The following is a 25,765-nucleotide window of genomic DNA, read 5'->3' on the forward strand; positions in this document are numbered from 1 at the left end:
CGCGCAGCCCAGCCCGCGCTCTCTCCCCTAAATTTAAGGGAAAATTAACCAAATATTTCTGAATGAAGTGCATGTGCCAAAAATAATTTATCAAATATATGCGGAGGGTTGAGGCTTTGGATCTTATACTGGAGTGCCCGAACCAGAACCAACCAAACCAGATATGCAACTGGAGATATAGTGTCAATCAAGTGGGTGGGAGGTGGGGTGGGTGGGGGGGGGGGTTAAAAAGATGGCACCAGTTTCCCACCAAGAAAGTACATCAAATTCAACGGTGCCAGACAAAGAGTACAAGGATGAAACACTTCATTTTCAAAGAGACCTTTAGCTTGTGTCAACGGGCGATATTTTATCCGTTTGGCATCACTGACCAATCGAAAGTCACCCTCACAATAAAGCGCGCGCAACCACGATGGAAGCATGCTCACTCCAACGAATATACCCACACCAAACCAATCGCCAACGCCAAGTATATATATGTATACGATAAGCACCACACACTTCAAGCATTTTAATTTTGCCTGGCCGAATACGGTGGAATTAACGTGCAGCATATGCCCTCTCCTCGTCCGATCGGCCGGCCAAGATGACAAGTACGCGAGGTGCGCGTAGCATGCAGGCGTAATATGCTTAGCTTGTACTGCAAGGTCACACACACATGCTCAACGGATTACTATCTTGTTGCTTGCTCTGGACAACGCTGGCGGATATCCACTATACTAGTCCACACCTCTACTAGGATCGATCGTCCAAAAGTGTCAATTATATATGCCATCTTACTGGAAGCATCTACTCTGATCAGCTGTCCTGTTCTTGGGATGGACCACTCATCCATGGCCGTGGGTCATCTGAAATAAGTGTTTCTTGGTCAATGTCATGTTAAGCAAGAGCTTATCCTAGCCTTACATGTCCTATCCACTAATTTGTAGTACATGTGTGTGCTGCATGCATGTGTTGTTATGACAAGATAGCCTGCCAAGAAGCATAGTCAGGATTTTGAGAGGCAACAGCATACCAAATCATATCCGAGGGAAGAGTATGAGAGTCGGAAGAGGGGCCCAAAGGAGATTTGAAGGATAAAGGGTGACAATGAGAGGCAAGGAGCTGATGACGGTTTCATTCGCGACACTCGGCGCAAGACGTCGACAGTGTTTGACCGCATCTCGGAGCAAAAGGACTCAACGGTGGGCCCTGGCTACCAGGGCCGCTGGGAGCAATGAATGTCTTGGCCTGGAACTGTCGGGGCTTGGGGTTGGACTCGACAGTGGGCGAATTGCGAGACCTGATTAGGTCCTACAACCCGGCGGTGGTGTTCTTATCTGAAACAAAGAAAACAGCTAGAGCGATGGACAGACTAAAATGGAGTTTGGGTTTTTAAAATGGTATGGTTGTGGACTGTAAGGGAAGGAGTGGTGGTTTGGCTCTATGGTGGAGAGATCATATTCAGGCCACGGTGAGACCATGGAGCCAATACTTCATTGATGCTGAGATTGTATGTGAGGGAAAAACCTCTAGAATCACTGGATTCTATGGGGAGCCAAACACGGAACTGCGGAAGAAGTCATGGTATGCGATCAGATATTTACGAGGTCAAGATGACCTCCCATGGCTCTGTGTCGGCGATTATAATGAGGCATTATTTCAGACCGACCAGGTTGGTGGTAACTGTCGGTGTCAAGCCACGGACAGGCGTTTACCATCTGCTTTATCAGGCCGAAGTAGCTGGCAGGCAAGGGCTCACCAGGCCGCATCCGGACTATGAAATCTTTCATAGCCACTTCGGCCGCCCTGTGGAGTTCAACCAACTGCTTCAGTTGGTCACTCAGAGGCACCGGGTGTTCGGCTCCAGCATACTGGTACCAGAACAACTTCTCCGTTGAGCTCCCCTCCTCGGCATGGTAGAACTCTGCAGCATCAGATACGATGCATGGCAGATCTGCGAATGCCCCTGGAGAGCTCCAAATCTGGGTAAGTAAAAGAAATGTCTCCTCCACATGCTTGCTTTCCATAAAGAATGTCTTACCCGCCGCTATCTTCTTGGTCGCCTGAATTTCCTGCTGTGCCTTTTCGGCTTCGGCCTTGGCGTCTTCCACACTCGCAAGGGCCTTCGCAAGCTCAGACTCTTTCATCTTGACATCATGCTCCAAGGACTCGAACTTCTTGCCGAGTTCCTGGAGCTCTTGCTGTACCTCACCCACTCTAGCATCTTGCTTTTTGCGCTCCTTGCGCTCCAAGGCCGCCTTGTCTTCGGCCTCGGACAGCGCTTTCTTCAGAGACGCCACTTCGGTGGTGGCCCCTATTACAAAGTCACGACGCTTTGTCGTTAGAATAACCAATTTTGTCTAGTCTTTATGATATGAGGACGGGGTATCACTCACCTTTATTCTCCTAGAGCTGCCTCTTCGTGAGGCCGAGCTCTCCCTGTGCCTGTTCCAGGTCCCGTTTAAGTTCGGTGACCTCGGCCGTGCGGGCAGCAGCGGCAAGCAGCACCGCCTGCTTATTCACATGCACACCTACTATTAGACTCCTGCGGATTATAATCGACCTTTCGTTTGGCTTTTCGTTCCGAACACCAAACAGAGTATCAGGGGCTACTACCTATTGGGTGATAATTTCACACATTTTTGATTACTTACCTCAAAACCCGTCAGGAGGCTGGTGCAGGCTTCGGTTAGTCCGCTCTTGGCGGACAGAACCTTCTGAATCACCGCAATCATAAGAGTACGGTGCTCTTCACCCATGGAAGCGCCGCGAAGCGCTTCCAGCAGACTATCCGATGCCTCGGGCGTAACGGAAGCCATCGGCACGGACGGCTCGCCCTCCCTAGCGAGGGGCCGCCTGCCCAAATCTGGAACCATCGAAGGTTCCCGCACAGTATTCGGCTGAGAGCCCGGCTTGCTGCGGCTCTCGTCGGCACCATCCGCGGGGATCTTATACCCCGTGTGCCCGGCGTGTGGAATTTCGCCTTGAGGCGTCTCCAGAGTCACCTCCCCCCTGCTCTAGGAGCCTTTGGGACAACACCTCCGTGTCATCCGCAGGTCGAGGAGTAGTGGCCGTCGGGAGCGAGTTCATCGCCGAATCACTCAAGGACCCATCCGAAGAGGATACCTCGGGACGGACCCTGGCCGGACTGCATATACATGTTCGACGTTATAACAGACTATGAAGCAAAGTCGTACTAAAGTACAATAGAGTGCGGATACTTATGATCTTACTAGGGGCTTCCCCCTAGGCAGCCACTCCTCCTCGCTATAGGTGGCAGTGGTGGAGTAATCTGGAAGGCACGCATTTCCCTTCTTGGGCGTCCTAGCCTTCCCCTCCGGGGCGGCTTTCCTCTTCTTCTCCTCCCCAGTGCGGGGAGGCAGAGTTTCTTCGTGTTTCCCCCATCCTCCGCGGGAGGAATCTGCCTCGTCGTCTTCGGACGACGAGGGTATGGCGGCCTTGCGCCGGGGACCCTTCCTGGTCCCCTGGGCCGCCTTCTTAGGCCCCTCGCCCTCTCCGGATGGGGCGGCCTCTTCTTCTTCCTCCTCCCTTTCAGGGGAGGAGTGTTTCTCGTCGTCTTCGGACGAGGCGACCTTACGCCGGAGACCCTTCCTGTTCCCCGGGGCCTTCTTTCCGGCGCCTTGTAGGGCGCCAGGACTAGCATCTCCGCCAGGAGAGCATCTGCCGGACCTTCTGGCAGTGGAGCCGGAAAGTCAATCCGCTCCGCCATCTCCACATACTCCTGATCAAATGCACACAATGACTTAAGATTCCCCCATGAATACATTGGGAAAAACTGCATCCGGTGGTAGTCAGAAAACTCACCGGACAGGGGAGCCGCATGGTGTGAAGTCCGTGGTCCTCGGATGTGGGAGGAGGTATTTCGGAGGCCTTGAACAGTGCCTTCCGCGCGCCCTTGTGCGTCATGTCGTAGAGCTTTTGAAGTGTCTGGTGTTCGGCCGAGACGAACTCCCACAGATTAAAAGCCCGCCTTTGGCACGGAAGAATCCGGCAGACAAGCATGACTTGGACCATGTTAACAAGCTTGATTTTCGTGTCCTTCATATTCTTGATGCAGTTCTGGAGTCCGGTCAGCTCCGCAGGCTCGCCCCAGGCCAGGCCCTTCTTTTCCCAGGAGGTGAGCCGCATGGGGATTCCGGATCGGAATTCGGGGCCGCCGCCCAGTTGGTGTTGCGCGGCTCGGTGATGTAGAACCACCCCGATTGCCACCCTTTCACGGTCTACGCGAAGGAGCCGTCTAGCCAGGTGACGTTGGGCATCTTGCCCACCATGGCACCTCCGCACTCCGCTTGCTGGCCGCTCACGATCTTTGGCTTCACGCAAAAGATTCATAGCCACAAGCCGAAGTAAGGCTTGATGTGGAGGAAGGCCTCGCACACGACGATAAACGCCGAGATGTTGAGGACGAAATTTGGGGCTAGATCATGGAAATCTAGCCTGTAGTAGAAAAAATCTTGTCGCATCATGCCGGTCAGTTTTCGGCCTAAAGCGGAAAAAATCTTTAAGGATTTTAAGGCCTCTCGAACAGCGACCAGCTCTCGCCGCATCATGCCGGTCAGTCTTCGGCTTTCTCTACTGAGGTGCTCGTCCGGAAGAAACGGGACACAATCGCAGTAGTTCTCCCTGCGCTACCTTAGCCGATATAACGGAATGGAAGGTACCTAAACAAGGGGGCCGGGCAAACCCAACTATTGACCCAAGACATGATTCGGAGCTGATGCATATAATGCTATAAGTTCGGGGTGCCGCACTGTTTAAAGTGTTCGGACTTGTCTTGCCATATTGTGGGGCGCCATAAGAAGCCCCTAGCAAAATGAACGCCTAACTTGTCATATCTCGAACTTTTTTCATGGCGTACGTACTTAGCGGTAAAACGATAGGGAAAGAGTTAAATCTTGATGAGATCAATATTACTGACGGGTAAGAAGTGTAGTTAGCTCACGCTTCACCTGTGTATCTTGTAAGAAGAACATCAATGATGCTAATCATGCAGGATAAACAAATGCTCAAATATATTTCATGTTAAACTTATCTACATTTGGTCAAGTTTATAGAAAGAAAAACACACAAACATCTACGATACAAATTAGTATCATTAGATCTATAATATATTCTGCATTCTATTTATTTGGTATTGTGGATATCGATAGTTTCTTCTATAAACATGGTTATACATACATATTTGATTATTGAACTGAGAATGTATATTGTAACGTTATGAGATATTTGTCTTGGAGCTGAAGCACAAAATATTACCCATCTCATCGGAACTTCGCGCCGAAATATTTGCCCCCACTCAGGCCCAAAAGCACAATAGGCGGAAATTTCCACTTCACCGAAATATTTTATAGTCTTCTCGCCATGCCTCCCGTAAAATATTCCCCTCCTGGTAAGGCCTGAAATTCCCGCGAGAACCTTCCCGCCAGAAATATTTGTCCCACGGGAATATTTTGCACTCGCACCAATGCATCTCCTGCCAAAATTTTCATCTAAGGCCCAAAAGTCTACTAAAGTTCAAACAAAACCCAAAAAAAGAGAGAAGACCTAACCCTACCCCGCAGCCCAGCCCGCGCTCTCTCCCCTAAATTTAAGGGAAAATTAACCAAATATTTCTCAATGAAGTGCATGTGCCAAAAATAATTTATCAAATATATGCCGAGGGTTGAGGCTTTGGATCTTATACTGGAGTGCCCGAACCAGAACCAACCAAACCAGATATGCAACTGGAGATATAGTGTCAATCAAGTGGGTGGGAGGTGGGGTGGGTGGGTGGGGGGGGGGGGGGTTTAAAAGATGGCACCAGTTTCCCACCAAGAAAGTACATGCCAAATTCAACGGTGCCAGACAAAGAGTACAAGGATGAAACACTTCATTTTCAAAGAGACCTTTAGCTTGTGTCAACGGGCGATATTTTATCCGTTTGGCATCACTGACCAATCGAAAGTCACCCTCACAATAAAGCGCGCGCAACCATGATGGAAGCATGCTCACTCCAACGAATATACCCACACCAAACCAATCGCCAACGCCAAGTATATATACGTATACGACAAGCACCACCCACTTCAAGCATTTTAATTTTGCCTGGCCGAATACGGTGGAATTAACGTGCAGCATATGCCCTCTCCTCGTCCGATCGGCCGGCCAAGATGACAAGTACGCGAGGTGCGCGTAGCATGCAGGCGTAATATGCTTAGCTTGTACTGCAAGGTCACACACACATGCTCAACGGATTACTATCTTGTTGCTTGCTGTGGACAACGCTGGCGGATATCCACTATACTACTCCACACCTCTACTAGGATCGATCGTCCAAAAGTGTCAATTATATATGCCATCTTACTGGAAGCATCTACTCTGATCAGCTGTCCTGTTCTTGGGATGGACCACTCATCCATGGCCGTGGGTCATCTGAAATAAGTGTTTCTTGGTCAATGTCATGTTAAGCAAGAGCTTATCCTAGCCTTACATGTCCTATCCACTAATTTGTAGTACATGTGTGTGCTGCATGCATGTGTTGTTATGACAAGATAGCCTGCCAAGAAGCATAGACAGGATTTTGAGAGGCAACAGCATACCAAATCATATCCGAGGGAAGAGTATGAGAGTCGGAAGAGGGGACCAAAGCAGATTTGAAGGATAAAGGGTGACAGTGAGAGGCAAGGAGCTGATGACGGTTTCATTCGCGACACTCGGCGCAAGACGTCGACAGTGTTTGACCGCATCTCGGAGCAAAAGGACTCATCGGCGGGCCCTGGCTACCAGGGCCGCTGGGAGCAATGAATGTCTTGGCCTGGAACTGTCGGGGCTTGGGGTTGGACTCGACAGTGGGCGAATTGCGAGACCTGATTAGGTCCTAGAACCTGGCGGTGGTGTTCTTATCTGAAACAAAGAAAACAGCTAGAGCGATGGACAGACTAAAATGGAGTTTGGGTTTTAAAAATGGTATGGTTGTGGACTGTAAGGGAAGGAGTGGTGGTTTGGCTCTATGGTGGAGAGATCATATTCAGGCCACGGTGAGACCATGGAGCCAATACTTCATTGATGCTGAGATTGTATGTGAGGGAAAAACCTCTAGAATCACTGGATTCTATGGGGAGCCAAACACGGAACTGCGGAAGAAGTCATGGTATGCGATCAGATATTTACGAGGTCAAGATGACCTCCCATGGCTCTGTGTCGACGATTATAACGAGGCATTATTTCAGACCGACCAGGTTGGTGGTAACTGTCGGTGTCAAGCCACGGACAGGCGTTTACCATCCGCTTTATCAGGCCGAAGTAGCTGGCAGGCAAGGGCTCACCAGGCCGCATCCGGACTATGAAATCTTTCATAGCCACTTCGGCCGCCCTGTGGAGTTGAACCAACTGCTTCAGTTGGTCACTCAGAGGCACCGGGTGTCCGGCTCCAGCATACTGGGACCGGAACAGCTTCTCCGTTGAGCTCCCCTCCTCGACACGGTAGAACTCTGCAGCATCAGATACGCTGCATGGCAGATCTGCGAATGCCCCTGGAGAGCTCGGAATCCGGGTAAGTAAAAGAAATGTCTCCTCCACATGCTTGCTTTGCATAAAAAATGTCTTACCCGCCGCTATCTTCTTGGTTGCCTGAATTTCCTGTTGTGCCTTTTCGGCTTCGGCCTTGGCGTCTTTCACACTCGCAAGGGCCTTCGCAAGCTCGGACTCTTTCATCTTGAGATCATGCTCCAAGGACTCGAACTTCTTGCCGAGTTCCTGCAGCTCTTGCTGTACCTCACCCACTCTAGGATCTTGCTTTTTGCGCTCCTTGCGCTCCAAGGCCGCCTTGTCTTCGGCCTCGGACAGCGCTTTCTTCAGAGACGCCACTTCTGTGGTGGCCCCTATTACAAAGTCATGAAGCTTTGTCGGTAGAATAACCAATTTTGTCTAGTCTTTATGATATGAGGTCTGAGTATCACTCACCTTTGTTCTCTTCGAGCTGCCTGTTCGTGAGGCCGAGCTCTTCCTGTGCCTGCTCCAGGTCCCATTTAAGTCCGGCGACCTCGGCCGTGCGGGCAGCAGCGGCAAGTAGTACCGCCTGCTTATTCACATGCACACCTACTATTAAACTTCTGCAGATTATAATCGACCCTCTGTTTGGCTTTTCGTTCCGAACACCAAACAGAATATCAGGGGCTACTACCTATCGGGTGATAATTTCACACATTTTTGATTACTTACCTCAAAATCTGTCAGGAGGCTGGTGCAGGCTTCGGTTAGTCTGCTCTTGGCGGACAGAACCTTCTGAATCACCGCACTCATAAGAGTACGGTGCTCTTCACCCATGCAAGCGCCGCGAAGCGCTTCCAGCGGACTATCCGACGCCTCGGGCGTAACGGAAGCCATCGGCACGGTCGGCTCGCCCTCCCTAGCTAGGGGCTGCCTGCCCGAATCCGGAACCATTGAAGGTTCCGGCACAGTATCCGGCCGAGAGCCCGGCTTGCTGCCGCTCTCATCGGCACCATCCACGGGGATCGTATACCACGTGTGCCCGGCGTCTGGAATTTCGCCATGAGGCGTCTCCAAAGTCACCTCCTCCTGCTCTGGGACCCTTTGGGACAACAACTCCGTGTCATCCGCAGGCCGAGGAGTAGTGGCTGTCGGGAGCGAGTACATCGCCGAATCACTCAAGGACCCATCCGAAGAGGATACCTCGGGATGGACCCTGGCCGGACTGCATATACGTGTTCAGCGTTATAACAGACTATGAAGCAAAGTCGTACTAAAGTACAATAGAGTGCGGATACTTACGATCTTACTAGGGGCTTCCCCCTAGGCAGCCACTCCTCCTCGCTATAGGCGATAGTGGTGGAGTAATCCGGAAGGGACGCCTTTCCCTTCTTGGGCGTCCTAGCCTCCCCTCTGGGGCGGCTTTCCTCTTCTTCTCCTACCCAGTGCGGGGAGGCAGAGTTTGTTCGTGTTTCCCCCCGCCTCCGTGGGAGGTATCTGCCTCGTCGTCTTCGGACAACATCGGTATGACGGCCTTGCGCCGGGGACCCTTCCCGGTCCCCTGGTCCGCCTTCTTAGGCCCCTCACCCTCTCCGGATGGGGCGGCCTCTTCTTCTTCCTCCTCCCTTTCGGCGGAGGAGTGTTCCTCGTCATCTTCGGACGAGGCGACCTTACGCCGGAGACCCTTACTGGTCCCCGGGGCCTTCTTTTCCGGCGCCTTGTAGGGCGCCGGGACTAGCATCTCCGCCAGGAGAGCATCTGCTGGACCTTCTGGCAGTGGAGCCGGACAGTCAATCCGCTCTGCCATCTCCACATACTCCTGATCAGATGCACACAATGACTTAAGATTTCCCCATGAATACATTGGGAAAAACGGCATCCGGTGGTAGTCAGAAAACTCACCGGACAGGGGAGCCGAGTGGCGTGAAGTCCACGGTCCTCGGATGTGGGAGGAGGTATTTTGGAGGCCTTGAACATTGCCTTCCACGCGCCCTTGTGCGTCATGCCGTAGAGCTTTTGTAGTGTTTGGTGTTCGGCCGGGACGAACTCCCACAGATTAAAAGCCCGCCTTTGGCACGAAAGAATCCGGCGGACAAGCATGACCTGGACCACGTTGACAAGCTTGATTTTCTTGTCCTTCATATTCTTGATGCAGTTCTGGAGTCCGATCAGCTCCGCAGGCTCGCCCCAGGCCAGGCCCTCCTTTTCCTAGGAGGTGAGCCACATGGGGATTCTGGATCGGTATTCGGGGGCCGCCGCCCAGTTGGTGTCACGCGGCTCGGTGATGTAGAACCACCTCGATTGCCACCCTTTCATGGTCTCCACGAAGGAGCCATCTAGCCAGGTGACGTTGGGCATCTTGCCCACCATGGCACCTCTGCACTCCGCTTGCTGGCCGCTCACGATCTTCGGCTTCACGCAGAAGATTCATAGCCACAAGCCGAAGTGAGGCTTGATGTGGAGGAAGGCCTGGATTAGGGGGTATCCGGACAGCCGGACTATATACTTTGGCCGGACTGTTGAAGCGTGAAGATACAAGACTCAAGACTCCGTCCCGTGTCCGGATGGGACTCTCCTTTGCGTGGAAGACAAGCTTGGCGATTCGGATATTATATTTCCTTCTTTATAACCGACTCCATGTAAACCCTAGCCCCCTCCGGTGTCTATATAAACAGGAGGGTTTAGTCCTTAGAGGGACGATCACAATCATAATCATCATAGGCTAGCTTCTAGGGGTTAGCCTCTACGATCTCGTGATAGATCAACTCTTGTAATACCCATATCATCAATATCAATCAAGCAGGAAGTAGGGTTTTACCTCCATCGAGAGGGCCCGAACCTGGGCAAAACATCGTGTCCCTTGCCTCCTATTACCATCAGCCTTAGACGCACAGATCGGGACCCCCTACCCGAGATCCGCCGGTTTTGACACCGACATTGGTGATTTCATTGAGAGTTCCTCTGTGTCGTTGCTGCAAGGCTTGATGGCTCCTTCAATCATCAACAACAACGCGGTCCATGGTGAGACTTTTCTCCCCAGACAGATCTTCGTGTTCGGCGGCTTCGCACTGCGGGCCAATTCGCTTGGCCATCTAGAGCAGATCTACAGCTATGCCCCTGGCCACCAGGTCAGGTTCGGAAACTTGAACTACATGGTCGATATCCGCGGAGACTTGATCTTCAACGGATTCGGGCCTACGCCAGGAGCGTCGGACAGTCACGACGAGCACGGCTTAGACCTGTTGTCGGACAATGCACAGGATATCGCCCCTGCAGGAGCCCCGGACCTAAATCCGGAGCAGATTGCGTCGCCCGAGGATGGGTGGATGGACCCCGCCCCAGAGGACGCGCACTCATCGGCGGTAGAGCTGAACACAGACTTCACCCCCAAGGAAGCCTGTGACACCGGACCCCCGGACTCGTATCCGATTGTAGGTTCTAGTCCGGGCACCTCCAAGCCCACCGAATCTGGTTGGGATCCGGTAATGGAGTTCTCCGCTACGGATATCTTCCAGCACTCGCCCTTCGGCGACGTGCTAAACTCGTTAAAGTCTCTCTCTTTGTCAGGAGACTCTTGGCCGAACTATGTCCTTCTCGAGTGGGAAGCAGGCGACGAAGGAATTCGTTGCCCACCCACCACCCACTTCATTGCCACGGTCGATGATTTAACCGACGTGCTTGACTTCGACTCCGAAGACATCGACGGTGTGAACGACGATGCAGGAGAAAAGCAGGAACTACCACCCACGGGGCGGTGGACAGCCACCTCCTCATATGATATATATATATATATATATATATATATATATATATATATATATATATATATATATATATATATATGGTGGACACTCCAAAAGAAACAAATGGCGATGAGGCAATGGAGGATAACCCCTCAAGGAAGAAAACAAAGCATGGGCATCGTCGGCGCTGCTCAAGCCCTGCCACAGCAATACCGGCACATGAGACGAAAACAATCTGGATGGTGCCTAAGATGAATACAACCCCGATCAGCCTGCCTTCGAGCAGGCCGAGCAGGAAGACAGGCAGGTCAACCCAGACGAACAGCCGATGGACGGATATCCGGAGAAGGACAACTACATGCCCCCCTCCGAAGACGAGATTAGCCTTGGCGACGACGAGTTCGGCGTGCCTGAGGACCCCGTGGAGCAAGAGCGCTTCAAGCGCTGGCTTATAGCCACTGCGAGAAGCCTGAAAAAGAAGCAGCAGCAGCTCCAAGCTGATCAAGACCTGCTCACAGACAGATGGACTGAAGTCCTGGCAGCTGAGGAATATAGACTCGAGCGCCAGACGGCTGACCGGCCACCTCGTGGCTGGGATAAAACGGCAAACCAGCCCGAATACCAGCCCGCACCCCCACGCCAATACACTAAGGCCCGGGGCAATAGGCAGGAGCTGCAAGATATACTGGAAAACAAGGTAGGACAGCCAAGATCGATCTACGTTTAGCGGGGGCGCGCCACAACACGTGACGGTGATCGACACGCCGAATACACCATGAAAAAGTCCGGCCGGGCCGAATACAGCCACCCAGACTCATTCGAACTGCGTAGCCACATAGCCCGGCATAGAAGCGCCGCACACCCCCTCTGCTTCACTAACAAAGTGATGGATCATGAATTCCCAGAAGGGTTTAAACCCGTAAACATCAAATCATATGATGGCACAACAGACCCCACAGTATGGATCGAAGATTTCCTTCTGCATATCCACATGGCCCGCGGAGACGACCTACACGCCATCAAGTATCCCCCCCTTAAACTCAAAGGAACAGCCCGGCATTGGCTAAACAGCCTGCAGGCAAATTCCATTGGCAGTTGGGAAAACCTGGAGGACGCGTTCCTCGACAACTTCCAGGGCAGATATGTGCAACCACCGGATGCCGATGACCTGAGCCACATTACCCAACAGCCCGGAGAGTCAGCTAGGAAATTCTGGACTCGGTTCCTAACCAAAAAGAACCAAATAGTCGACTGTCCTGACGCTGAAGCCCTGGCGGCCTTTAAGCACAATATCTGTGACGAGTGGCTCGCCCGACACCTCGGCCAGGAAAAACCCAAGTCCATGGCGGCCCTAACGACACTCATGAGCCGCTTTTGCGCGGGCGAGGACAACTGGTTAGCTCGCAGTAGCACCACACCACATTCCGGCACCTCGGATGTCCGCGACAATAACGGCAAGCCACGGCGCAACAGACATAAGCGACGGAACAATGGCGATAACACTAAAGACACGGCAGTCAACGCCAGATTCAGTGGCTCGAAATCCGGTCAGCGGAAAAAGCCGTTCAAAAGAAATAATCAGGGACCATCCAGTCTGGACCGCATACTTGAACGCTCATGCCAAATTCATGGCACCCTCGATAAGCCAGCAAACCACACTAACAGAGATTGCTGGGTGTTTAAACAAGCCAGTAAAATAAACGCCGAAAACAAGGACAAGGGGCTGCACAACGATGATGACGAGGAACCCTGGTGTACAAACACAGGAGGACAGAAGAAATTTCCTCCCCAGGTGAAAACGGTCAACATGATCTACGCCACCCATATTACCAAACGGGAACGGAAGCGAGCACTACGGGACGTCTATGCGATGGAGCCAGTCTCCCCAAAATTCAACCCATGGTTAGCCTGTCCGAGCACCTTCGATCGTAGGGATCACCCTACCCGCATCCGTCACGGCGGTTCAGCCGCATTGGTCCTAGACCCAATCATCGACAGATTCCACCTCATGCGAGTCCTTATGGATGGCGGCAGCAGCCTGAACCTGCTCTATTAGGACACAGTGCGCAAAATGGGCATCGACCCTTTGAGGATCAAGCCCACCAAAACCACCTTCAAAGGTGTAATTCCAGGAGTAGAGGCCCGTTGCACGGGCTCCATAACACTGGAAGTGGTCTTCGGATCTCCGGATAACTTCCGAAGTGAGGAGTTAATCTTCGATATTGTCCCTTTCCGCAGTTGTTATCATGCACTGCTTGGACGAACCGCATTCGCTTGATTCAATGCGGTACCACACTATGCATACCTCAAAGTCAAGATGCCAGGACCTCGCGGGGTCATAACAGTCAACGGAAACATGGACCGCTCTCTCCGTACAGAAGAGCATACTGTAGCCCTCACAGCAGAAGTACAATGCAGCCTTCTCCGGCAAACCACCAATCCGGTGACAACAACCCCGAACACCGTCAAGCGAGTCCGCAGCACCCCAAAACAGGATCGCCAGGCACGCCAAGAGCGCGACTAGCAATCCGGCCTCCGCTCAAGCACCATCAAAGCAGCATTCACGCCGCGCGTACACAATTACGCACTCAAAATACCATGGGCATAGGCGGAGGCGCAACAGTGACTCAGTCAATAGTACGGTATAGCCGCAACATACTTTAATAACCCCCCTTATCTTTCAGGACACTACTTTCAGGCAGCCTCTTCAGAAGAGCCGGATTATCGGACTTACACAGGAGAGAAAACCATGGAGGCAACAGGCTTCGCGCACCAAGGGAATACCCAGGTGGAATATTTTCACGATTGTTATACCTGTTTTATATACCTACATGCAGCCCGCCCTTGGATAGGACATGTTAATTAGTCCTATTTACTTCTGCTTAAACGCATTCATTGTAAACATACGCTTAAACGTATTATTCATCAATGGGAGATAAAATATAGCGTCAACTTATCACTCCTATTTGCACATTTTCCTATAAATGTTTATTTAATATTGCATCCGTACACCTTGGTACGTTCAGTTTGCCAGGGGCTTCTTATGGCGCCCCACAATATGGCAAGACAAGTCCGAACACTTTAAACAGTGCGGCACCCCGAACTTATAGCATTATATGCATCAGCTCCGAATCATGTCTTGGGTCAATAGTTGGGTTTGCCCGGCTCCCTTGTTTTGATACCTTGCGTTCCGTTATATCGGCTAAGGTAGCGCAAGGAGAACTACTGCGATTGTGTCCCGTTTCTTCCGGACAATCACCTCGGTAGAGAAAGCCGAAAACTGACTGGCATGATGCGGCGAGAGCTGGTCGCTGTTCGAGAGGTCTTAAAATCCTTAAAGATTTTTTCCGCTTTAGGCGAAAAATCGGCTTCGTCCGATTTAGGCGTATATAGCGCCCCAATTCGGCTTTCCGAGTTCTAGGGGCTTCGCCGAAATTTAAAATTGTAGACTTCTATGGCTAAGTGAAAGTTATAAAGCCGCATAGTCCGATTGCCTTGTTCGCTGCGCCAGACACCTCCTTCAGGGACCAAAAATTTGGATAAAGAGTGTCTGGTTTTTTCCTGGAACACCCCGGTACTAGTTACGTGGGGGCGGAAGCCGACGACTGGCCTACTTTCAGAACTTGATAAACAGCCGCACAGAAGGTAATATTTTAAATCAAAAAGCGCTATATAGCGCAAGTAACTTCGTATTTATATTACAACAAGGATAGAAGTACATTTACTCAAGGATCGTGTCCTTGGTACATTCATCGGCCATTAAACAAGCGCCTTTCATAACGCCATCATAATATTTTTCGGGACATCGATGCGCCTTGCCCTCCGGCAGCCCGTCCTTCACCAGCTTCTCCGCATCCAGCTTGCCCCAATGCACCTTCGCACGGGCAAAGGCCCGACGAGCACCCTCAACGTGTCGGTGTCAAAACCGGCAGATCTCGGGTAGGGGGTTCCGATCTGTGCATCTAAGGCTGATGGTAACAAGAGGCAAGGGACACGATGTTTTACCCAGGTTCGGGCCCTCTCGATGGAGGTAAAACCCTACTTCCTTCTTGATTGATATTGATGATATCGGTATTACAAGAGTTGATCTACCATGAGATCTTAGAGGCTAAACCCTAGAATCTAGCCTATGATGATTATGATTGTGATCGTCCCTCTAAGGACTAAACCCTCCGGTTTATATAGACACTGGAGGGGGCTAGGGTTTACATCGAGTCGGTTACAAAGAAGGAAATATAATATCCGGATCGCCAAGCTTGTCTTCCACGCAAAGGAGAGTCCCATCCGGACACGGGACGGAGTCTTGAGTCTTGTATCTTCACGCTCCAACAGTCCGGCCAAAGTATATAGTCCGGCTGTCTGGATACCCCCTAATCCAGGACTCTCAGTAGCCCCTGAACCAGGCTTCAATGACGATGAGTCCGGCGCGCAGCTTTGTCTTCGGCATTGCAGGGCGGGTTCCATCTCCGAATTCTCCAAAGTAATTATCGAACACCTAAACCGTGTCCGGATCTGCAAGATGATCTTCACATACCACCGTAGAGAGAATAATATTCCACAAATGTGACCTGCTGACAACTTTTGACAATGTGACATGACACTACGGTCGGATCATTATTCGAACCATTTTCCCACAACCAGCACTAGCGCACATTGCAAGGCGGTTTCCTCGGCACGTCTTGTCAAAGCAGAGATGATGTCCCCTTATCATGGGATTCCCATCAATACGGGTACGGGTAACCCAACCACGCCATCAATCGTGGCGCTTGGGAAATAAGCGATTCTCAACGGGAAAGTGGGGAGGCGTACCGCTTTCGTCACCTTTATAAAGGGATAAGGGTTCCCCATTTTCACCCACGCCTTCTTTCTTCTCCGCTTATCCATTCTCACACCCTCGAGCTCCAGCGTCCTAGTTCATGCTTTCCGCGCAGCCAAACATGTCCGGAGCAGGAGGCAAGTGGGTGGCCTCCATCGAGAAGGAGGAGCATATTGTGAAGCTCCGAGCGGACGGATACTTGGCCGCTGACATCGCGCACTGGCTACCGGACGAAGGGCAGATTACTCCAACTCCGGAACCCCACGAGAGGGTCGTGTTTCTCGCCCACTTCGTCCGTGGACTGGGATTTCCACTTCATCCCTTTGTCCGCGGGCTCATGTTCTACTACGGGCTAGATTTCCATGATCTAGCCCCAAATTTCGTCCTCAACATCTCGGCATTTATCATCGTGTGCGAGGCCTTCCTCCGCATCAAGCCTTACTTCGGCTTGTGGCTATGAATCTTCTGCGTGAAGCCGAAGATCGTGAGCGGCCAGCAATCAGAGTGCGGAGGTGCCATGGTGGGCAAGATGCCCAACGTCACCTGGCTAGATGGCTCCTTCACGGAGACCGTGAAAGGGTGGCAATCGGGGTGGTTCTACATCACCGAGCCGTGCGACACCAACTGGGCGGCGGCCCCGAATTACGATCCGGAATCCCCATGCGGCTCACCTCCTAGGAAAAGAAGGGCCTGGCCTGGGGCGAGCCTGCGGAGCTGACCGGACTCCAGAACTGCATCAAGAATATGAAGGACATGAAAATCAAGCTTGTCAACATGGTCCAAGTCATGCTTGTCCGCCGGATTCTTCCGTGCCAAAGGCGGGCTTTTAATCTGTGGGAGTTCGTCCCGGCCGAACACCAGACACTTCAAAAGCTCTACGGCATGACGCACAAGGGCGCATGGAAGGCACTGTTCAAGGCCTCAGAAATACCTCCTCCCACATCCGAGGACCACGGACTTCACGCCATGCGGCTCCCCTGTCCGGTGAGTTTTCTGACTACCACCGGATGCAGTTTTTCCCAATGTATTCATGGGGGAATCTTAAGTCATTGTGTGCATTTGATCAAGAGTATGTGGAGATGGCGGAGCGGATTGACTGTCCGGCTCCACTGCCAGAAGGTCCGGCAGATGCTCTCCTGGCAGAGATGCTAGTCCTGGCGCCCTACAAGGCGCCAGAAAAGAAGGCCGAAAAGAAGGCCCCGGGGACCAGGAAGGGTCTCCGGCGTAGGGTCGCCTCGTTCGAAGACGATGAGGAACACTCCTCCCCTGAAAGGGAGGAGGAAGAAGAAGAGGCTGCCCCATCCGGAGAGGGCGAGGGGCCTAAGAAGGTGGCCCAGGGGACCGGGAAGGGTCCCCGGCGCAAGGCCGCCATACCCTCGTCGTCCGAAGATGACGAGGCAGATTCCTCCCGCAGAGGCGGGGGGAAACACGAAGAAACTCTGCCTCCCCGCACTGGGGAGGAGAAGAAGAGGAAAGCTGCCCTGGAGGGGAAGGCTAGGACGCCCAAGAAGGGAAAGGCGTGCCTTCCGGATTACTCCACCGCTGCCACCTATAGCGAGGAGGAGTGGCTGCCTAGGGGGAAGCCCCTAGTAAGATCATAAGTATCCGCACTCTATTGTACTTTAGTACGACTTTGCTTCATAGTCTGTTATAATGTCGAACATGTATATGCAGTCCGGCCAGGGTCCATCCCGAGGTATCCTCTTCGGATGGGTCCTTGAGTGATTCGACGATGAACTCGCTCCCGACGGCCACTACTCCTCGGCCTGCGGATGACACAGAGGTGTTGTCCCAAAGGCTCCCAGAGCAGGGGGGAGGTGACACTGGAGACGCCTCAAGGAGAAATTCCACACGCCGGGAACACGAGGTATAAGATCCCCGCGGATGGTGCCGACGAGAGCCGCAGCAAGCCGGGCTCTCAGCCGAATACTGTGCCGGAACCTTAGATGTTTCCGGATTCGGGCAGGCAGCCCCTCGCTAGGGAGGGCGAGCCGTCCGTGCTGATGGCTTCCATTACGCCCGAGGCATCGGATAGTCTGCTAGAAGCGCTTCACGGCGCTTCCATGGGTGAAGAGCACCGTACTCTTATGAGTGCGGTGATTCAGAAGGTTCTGTCCGCCAAGAGCGGACTAACCAAAGCCTGCACCAGCCTCCTGACGGGTTTTGAGGTAAGTAATAAAAAATGTGTGAAATTATCACCAATAGGTAGTAGCCCCTGATACTCTGTTTGGTGTTAGGAACGAAAAGCCAAACGAAAAGTCGATTATAATCCGCAGGAGTCTAATAGTAGGTGTGCATGTGAATAAGCAGGCGGTGCTGCTTGCCGCTGCTGCCCGCACGGCCGAGGTCACCGAACTTAAACGGGACCTGGAGCAGGCACAGGGAGAGCTCGGCCTCACGAAGAGGCAGCTCTAAGAGAACAAAGATGAGTGATACCCCGTCCTCATATCATAAAGACTAGACAAAATTGGTTATTCTAACGACAAAGCGTCGTGACTTTGTAATAGGGGCCACCATCGAAGTGGCGTCTCCGAAGAAAGCGCTATCCAAGGCGGAAGACAAGGCATCCTTGGAGCGCAAGGACCGCGAAAAGCAAGATGCTAGAGTGGGTGAGGTACAACAAGAGCTCTAGGAACTCGGCAAGAAGTTCGAGTCCTTGGAGGATGATCTCAAGATGAAAGAGTCTGAGCTTGCGAAGGCCCTTGCAAGTGTGAAAGACGCCAAGGCCGAAGCCGAAAAGGCACAGTAGGAAATTCAGGCAGCCAAGAAGATAACGGCGGGTAAGACATTCTTTATGCAAAGCAAGCGTGTGGAGGAGACATTTCTTTTACTTACCCGGATTCGGAGCTCTCCAGGGGCATTCGCAGATCTGCCACGCAGCATCTCTGATGCTGCGGAGTTCTACCGTGCCGAGGAGGGGAGCTCAACGGAGAAGCTGGTTTGGTCCCAGTATGCTGGAGCCAGACACCTGATACATCTCCAACGTATCTATAATTTTTGATTGCTCCATGCTACTTTATCTACTGTTTTAGGCAATATTGGGCTTTATTATCCACTTTTGTATTATTTTTGGGACTAACCTATTAACCGGAGGCCCAGCCCAGATTTGTTGTTTTATGCCTATTTCAGTGTTTCAAGGAAAAGGAATATCAGACGGAGTCAAAACGGAACGAAATCAACTGGAGAAGTTATTTTTGGAAGGAAAGCCACCCGATGGACTTGGAGTGCATGTCAGGAAAGAAGGGAGGTGCTCATGAGGGTGCCCCCCCCGAGCGCCCCCCCCCCCCCCGCCTCGTGGCCCCCCTTCGGTCCTCCGACGTACCCCCTGCACCCATATATACTCTTGTACCCTAAAACTTCCAGAACAGAAGATAGATCGGGAGTTCCGCCGGCGCAAGCCTCTGTAGCCACCAAAAACCTCTCGGTAGCCATTTCCGGCGCCCTGCCGGAGGGGGAACCCATCACCGGTGGCCATCTTCATCATCCCGGTGCCATCCATGACGAGGAGGGAGTAGTTCACCCTCGGGGCTGAGGGTATGTACCAGTAGCTATGTGTTTGATCTCTCTCTCTCTCGTGTTCTCTCTCGTGTTCCATCTATGGCACGATCTTGATGTATCCCGAGCTTTGCTTTTGTAGTTGGATCTTATGATGTTTCTCCCCCTCTACTCTCTTGTGATGAATTGAGTTTCCCCTTTGAACTTATCTTATCGGATTAAGTCTTTATGAGAACACTTGATGTATGTCTTGCCGTGATTATCTGTGGTGACAATGGGATATCATGTGCCACTTGATGTATGTTTTGGTGATCAACTTGCGGGTTTCTTGACATTGGGAACCTATGCATAGGGGTTGGCACACGTTCTTGACTCTCCGATAGAAACTTTGGGGCACTCTTTGAAGTACTTTTATGTTGGTTGGATGAATCTGAGATTGTGTGATGCATATTGTATAACCATGCCCACGGATACTTGAGGTGACAATGGAGTATCTAGGTGACATTAGGGTTTTGGTTGATTTGTGTCTTAAGGTGTTATTCTAGTACGAACTCTTTTATAGATTCATCCAAAAGAATAACTTTGAGGTGGTTTCGTACCCTACCATAATTTCTACGTTTGTTCTCTGCTATTAGTAGCTTTGGAGTGACTCTTTGTTGCATGTTGAGGGCTTATTATATGATCTATCTATGTTATTATTATTGAGAGAACTTGCACTAGTGAAAGTATGAACCGTATGCCTTGTTTCCTATCATTGCAATACCGTTTACGCTCACTTTCATCATTAGTTACCTTGCTGTTTCTATTATTTCAGATTACAAAAACCTATATCTACTATCTATTTTGCACTCGTATCACCATCTCTTCGCCGAACTAGTGCACCTATACAATTTATCATTGTATTGGGTGTGTTGGGGACACAAGAGACTCTTTGTTATTTGGCTGCAGGGTTGCTTGAGAGAGACCATCTTCATCCTACGCCTCCTACGGATTGATAAACCTTAGGTCATCCACTTGAGGGAAATTTGCTATTGTCCTACAAACCTGTGTACTTGCAGGCCCAACAACGTCTACAAGAAGAAGGTTGTGTAGTAGACATCAAGCTCTTTTCTGTCGCCGTTGCCAGGGAGGTGAGTGCTTGAAGGTATATCTTTAGATCTTGCAATCGAATCTTTTTGTTTCTTGTTTTAGCACTAGTCTAGTTTCTAAAAGAAAATTACAAAAAAATGGAGTTAAGTTTGTCTCATACGCTTCACCTTTTTAATATGTTTCGTGAGTATGATGGAAAGGATAATTGTGCTCAAGTGCTAGAAGAAGAAATCTCTAAATTGTTTGGCACTAAATCTTTGAATGACAAGCATGATTGCAATGTTGTTAGTACAAATTCTTTGAATATCCATGATACTAATGATGATTGCACTAGTTATGATGAAAATATCTCTTATGAGCATGTCAACTTTTGTGGAGTGCATGTTTGCATGAACACACCAAATAGAGAAGATATTAGAAACTAAATTGTTGCAAGAAAGGCTAGATGTTTGTGCTGAAAATTTAAATTTTCTTGGCCATACTTGTGGAGTTTGCAATGAAAGTGGTCATTTAGCTATCCGATGCAAATTGTTTCATGATCTAATCGTGTCCAAAAATTGTGATGAGTTGATTTCCCTTGCACATTATAATGAGCTTAGCTTGCTTATGGGTTGCGAAGAAATGAAACGTTTAACTAATTATCTTCCAGAATTTGCTCGTTACAAACTTCTTGGTTTTGATCTAGAAGAAATTTATATGTATTATGCGGTGAATTGCATTGAAAATCCTTATATTGCCAATTAATTAAAGAAAAGAAAACAAATAGAGGATGATGAGAATACTAATGAAAGGGAAGAGACTTCCCAATCTCCTCCAATTATTTCTTATGATGAATCAGGTAACGAGGAGGAGCTTTCTATTCAACCAATCTCATCAATAAGGAGCTCAAAGAGGAAGGTTGAACCCACACATAATGTGAAGAAGAAAAAGAAAAGAAGGAGCAACAAAGGTAAAAAGGTATCCCTCCCAAATGATGTTGCTCCTACTACTCATTGTGATGATGATAATTGCTATACTATTGGCGCTATCAATATTTTTAATGATGAGAGTGATTATGCTTATGATATGAAAGGGCCCAAGCTTGGGGAAGCTATGTTTGATTGGGATGAAATATTTGAGAATATATTTGCTGGAATTAATGTTTGTCCCAAGCTTGGGGATGCTATGTTTAATGAAGATGATATTTTTAGCATCCCAAGTTTTGATATGCAAAGTTGTTATGATGATAGCATGCCTCCTACCTATGATGATTATATTGATGAATGTAGGTTCGGAAGAGTGTCAACTTTATTTAGTGATTCCACTATCTTGGGAGAGGTTTTAATCGATTATGATGAGAACGAAGTTGCTACTTATGATGATTATTGTGATGAAACTTATGCTATAAAAAGTAGTGATGATTATATTTACAAATCTTGTCATGATTATGATTACCCTTTTTCTGAACATTATCATTTTAATGTGGAAACAATTTTTAGTGTTCAAGTCTCTTATGATACTCCCACTATTATTCATGAGAAGAATTTTGCTTATGTGGAGAGTAGTAAATTTTCTATGCTTGTAGGTCATGAAAAGAATGCTTTAGGTGCTGGTTATATTGTTGATTTCATTCATGATGCTACTGAAAATTATTATGAGGGAGGAACATATGCTTGTAGGAATTGCAATAATATCAAGTTTCCAGTCTATATGCTTAAAATCTTGAAGCTATGCTTGTTTTACCTTCCTATGCAAGTTGATTATTGTTCCCATAAGTTGTTTTCTCACAAAACCCCTATGCATAGGAAGTGTGTTAGACTTAAATGTGCTAGTCATATGCTTCATGATGCTCCCGTTATGTTTCAATTCTTATCTTTTATGTGAGCATCATTGTCATGATCATGCCTAGCTAGAAAGGCATTAAAGAAAAGCGCTTGTTGGGAGACAACCCAATATGTATCCTTACTGTTTTTGTGTGTCCACATGATTATGCTACTGTAGTAATCATGTTTTATAGCTTTTGTTTCAATAAAGTGCCAAGTAAGACCTTTAGGATGGCTTACGATGATAGTTGTGTTGATCCTGCTGAAAATCAGAAACTTTTGCACCCAGTAAATTAGTTTTGTTAATTCACAGAAACGTTTTTCTGATCTGATTCTTTTTGCCCTGTATTGGTACACAAATTTCTTAGGACTTCATAATTTGGTAGGATATTTGGAGTTCCAGAAGTATACTTTTGATACAGATTACTACAGACTGTTCTGTTTTTCACAGATTCTGTTTTCTATGTGTTGTTTGCTTATTTTGATGAATCTATGAGTAGTATCGGAGGGTCTGAACCATAGATAAGTTGAAGTACAGTATATATTACACCATTATGAATTTAGAATGAGTTCATTACAGTACCTAAGTGGTTGTTTTATTTTCTTATACTAACAGAGCTTACGAGTTTTCTGTTGAGTTTTGTGTTGTGAAGTTTTCATGTTTTGGGTAAGGATTCGATGGACTATGGAATAAGGAGTGGAAAGAGCCTAAGCTTGGGGATGCCCAAGGCACCCCAAGGTAATATTCAAGGACAACCAAGAGCCTAAGCTTGGGGATGCCCCGGAAGGCATCCCCTCTTTCGTCTTCCTTCATTGGTAACTTTACTTGGAGCTATATTTTTATTCACCACATGATATGTGTTTTGCTTGGAGCGTCAGGCCGTTTTCTTTAGCTTTGCTTGCTGTTTGAATAAAGAATCAAGATCTGAAATTATTAAATGAGAGGGAGTCTTCGCATAGTTACATAGTTATTTAGCTACTCATTGATCTTCACTTATATCTTTCGGAGTAGCTTTTGTTATTGCTCTAGTACTTCACTTATATCTTTTAGAGCATGGTGGTAGTTTTATTTTGGAGAAATATACGAACTCTCATGCTTCACTTATATTATTTTGAGAGTCTTAAATAGCATGGTAATTTTCTTAAAATCCTAATATGCTAAGCATAAAAGATTTGTAAGAATTCTTATGAGTGTGTTGAATACTAAGATAAGTTTGATGCTTGATAATTGTTTTGAGAGATGGAGGTGATAATATCAAAGTCGTGCTAGTTGAGTAATTGTGAATTTGAGACATGCTTGTGTTGAAGTTTGCAAGTCCCGTAGCATGCACGTATGGTTAAAGTTGTGTAACAAATTTGAAACATGAAGTGTACCTGGCTTGTGCATCCTTATGAGTGGCGGTCGGGGACGAGCGATGGTCTTTTCCTACCAATCTATCCCCCTAGGAGCATGCGCATAGTACTTGATTTTTGATGACTTCTAAATTTTTTCAATAAGTATATGAGTTCTTTTGACTAATGTTGAGTCCATGGATTATACGCACTCTCACCTTTCCACCTTTGCTAGCCTCTTCGGTAACGTGCATTGCCCTTTCTCACCTTGAGAGTTGGTGCAAACTTCGCCGGTGCATCCAAACCCCGTGATACGATACGCTCTATCACAAATAAACCTCCTTATATCTTCCTCAAAACATCCACCATACCTACCTATCATGGCATTTCCATAGCCATTCCGAGATATATTGCCATGCAACTTCCATCATCATATTCATGACATACATTACTTTTGTCATATTGCCATCGCATGATCATGTAGTTGACATCGTATTTGTGGCAAAGCCACCATGCATTATTTTTTATACGTGTCACTCTTGATTCATTGCACCATCCCGTTACACCACCGGAGGCATTCATATAGAGTCATATATTGTTCTAGGTCTCGATTTGTAATCCTTATGTTATAATCAATAGAAGTGTGATGATCATCATTATTAGAGCATTGCCCAAATAAAAAAAGAGAAAGGCCAAAAAAAAGGAAAGGCCCAAAACAAATAAAAATAAAAAATAAAAAGGGCAATGCTACTATCTCTTTTCCACACATGTGCTTCAAAGTAGCACCTTGTTCTTCATGTAGTGAGTCTCATATATTGTGCTTCAAAATAGCAGCTTGTTCTTCATATAGTGAGTCTCATAAGTTGTCTTTTTATACTAGTGGGAATTTTTCATTATAGAACTTGGCTTGTATATTCCTACGATGGGCTTCCTCAAATGCCCTAGGTCTTCATGAGCAAGCGAGTTGGATGCACACCCACTAGTTTTCTTTTGTTGAGCATTCATAGCTCTAGTGCATCCGTTGCATGGCAATCCCTACTCCTCATGTTGACATCAATTGATGGGCATCTCCATAGCCCGTTGATTAGCCTGGTCAATAGGAGACTTTCTCCTTTTTTGTCTTCTCCACACTATCCCCATCATCATATTCTATTCCACCCATAGTGCTATATCCATGGCTCACGCTCATGTATTGCGTGAAGGTTGAAAAAGTTTGAGATTACTGAAGTATGAAACAATTGCTTGGCTTGTCATCGGGGGTATAGAAGTTGGGAACATCGTGATGAAAATGAAGCATAGCCTAACTATATGATTTTGTAGGGATGAACTTTCTTTTGCCATGCTATTTTGAGAAGACATGATTGCTTTATTAGTATGCTTGAAGTATTATTATTTTTATGTCAATATGAACTTTTGTCTTGAATCTTTCGGATCTGAATATTCATATCACAACTAAGAAGAATTACATTAAAATTATGCCAACTAGCACTCCGCATCAAAAATTCTTTTTTATCATTTACCTACTCGAGGACGAGCAGGAATTAAGCTTGGGGATGGTTGATACTTCTCCAACATATCTATAAGTTTTGATTGCTCCATGCTACTTTATCTACTGTTTTAGGCAATATTGGGCTTTATTATCCACTTTTATATTATTTTTGGGACTAACCTATTAACCGGAGGCCTGGCCCAGATTTGATGTTTTATGCCTATTTCAGTGTTTCGAGGAAATGGAATATCAGACGGAGTCAAAACGGAACGAAATCAACTGGAGAAGTTATTTTTGGAAGGAAAGCCACTCAATGGACTTGGAGTGCACATCAGGAAAGAAGGGAGGTGCTCATGAGGGTGCCCCCCGGGCGTGCCCCCTACCTCGTGGCCCCCCCTTCGGTCCTCCAACGTACCCCCTGCACCCATATATACTCTTGTACCCTAAAACTTCCAGAACAGAAGATAGATCGGGAGTTCCGCCGCCGCAAGCCTTTGTAGCCACCAGAAACCTCTCGGGAGCCCTTTCC

Source organism: Triticum aestivum, chromosome 6B (genome assembly GCF_018294505.1).
Source record: "Triticum aestivum cultivar Chinese Spring chromosome 6B, IWGSC CS RefSeq v2.1, whole genome shotgun sequence".
Classification (NCBI taxonomy): Eukaryota; Viridiplantae; Streptophyta; class Magnoliopsida; order Poales; family Poaceae; genus Triticum; species Triticum aestivum.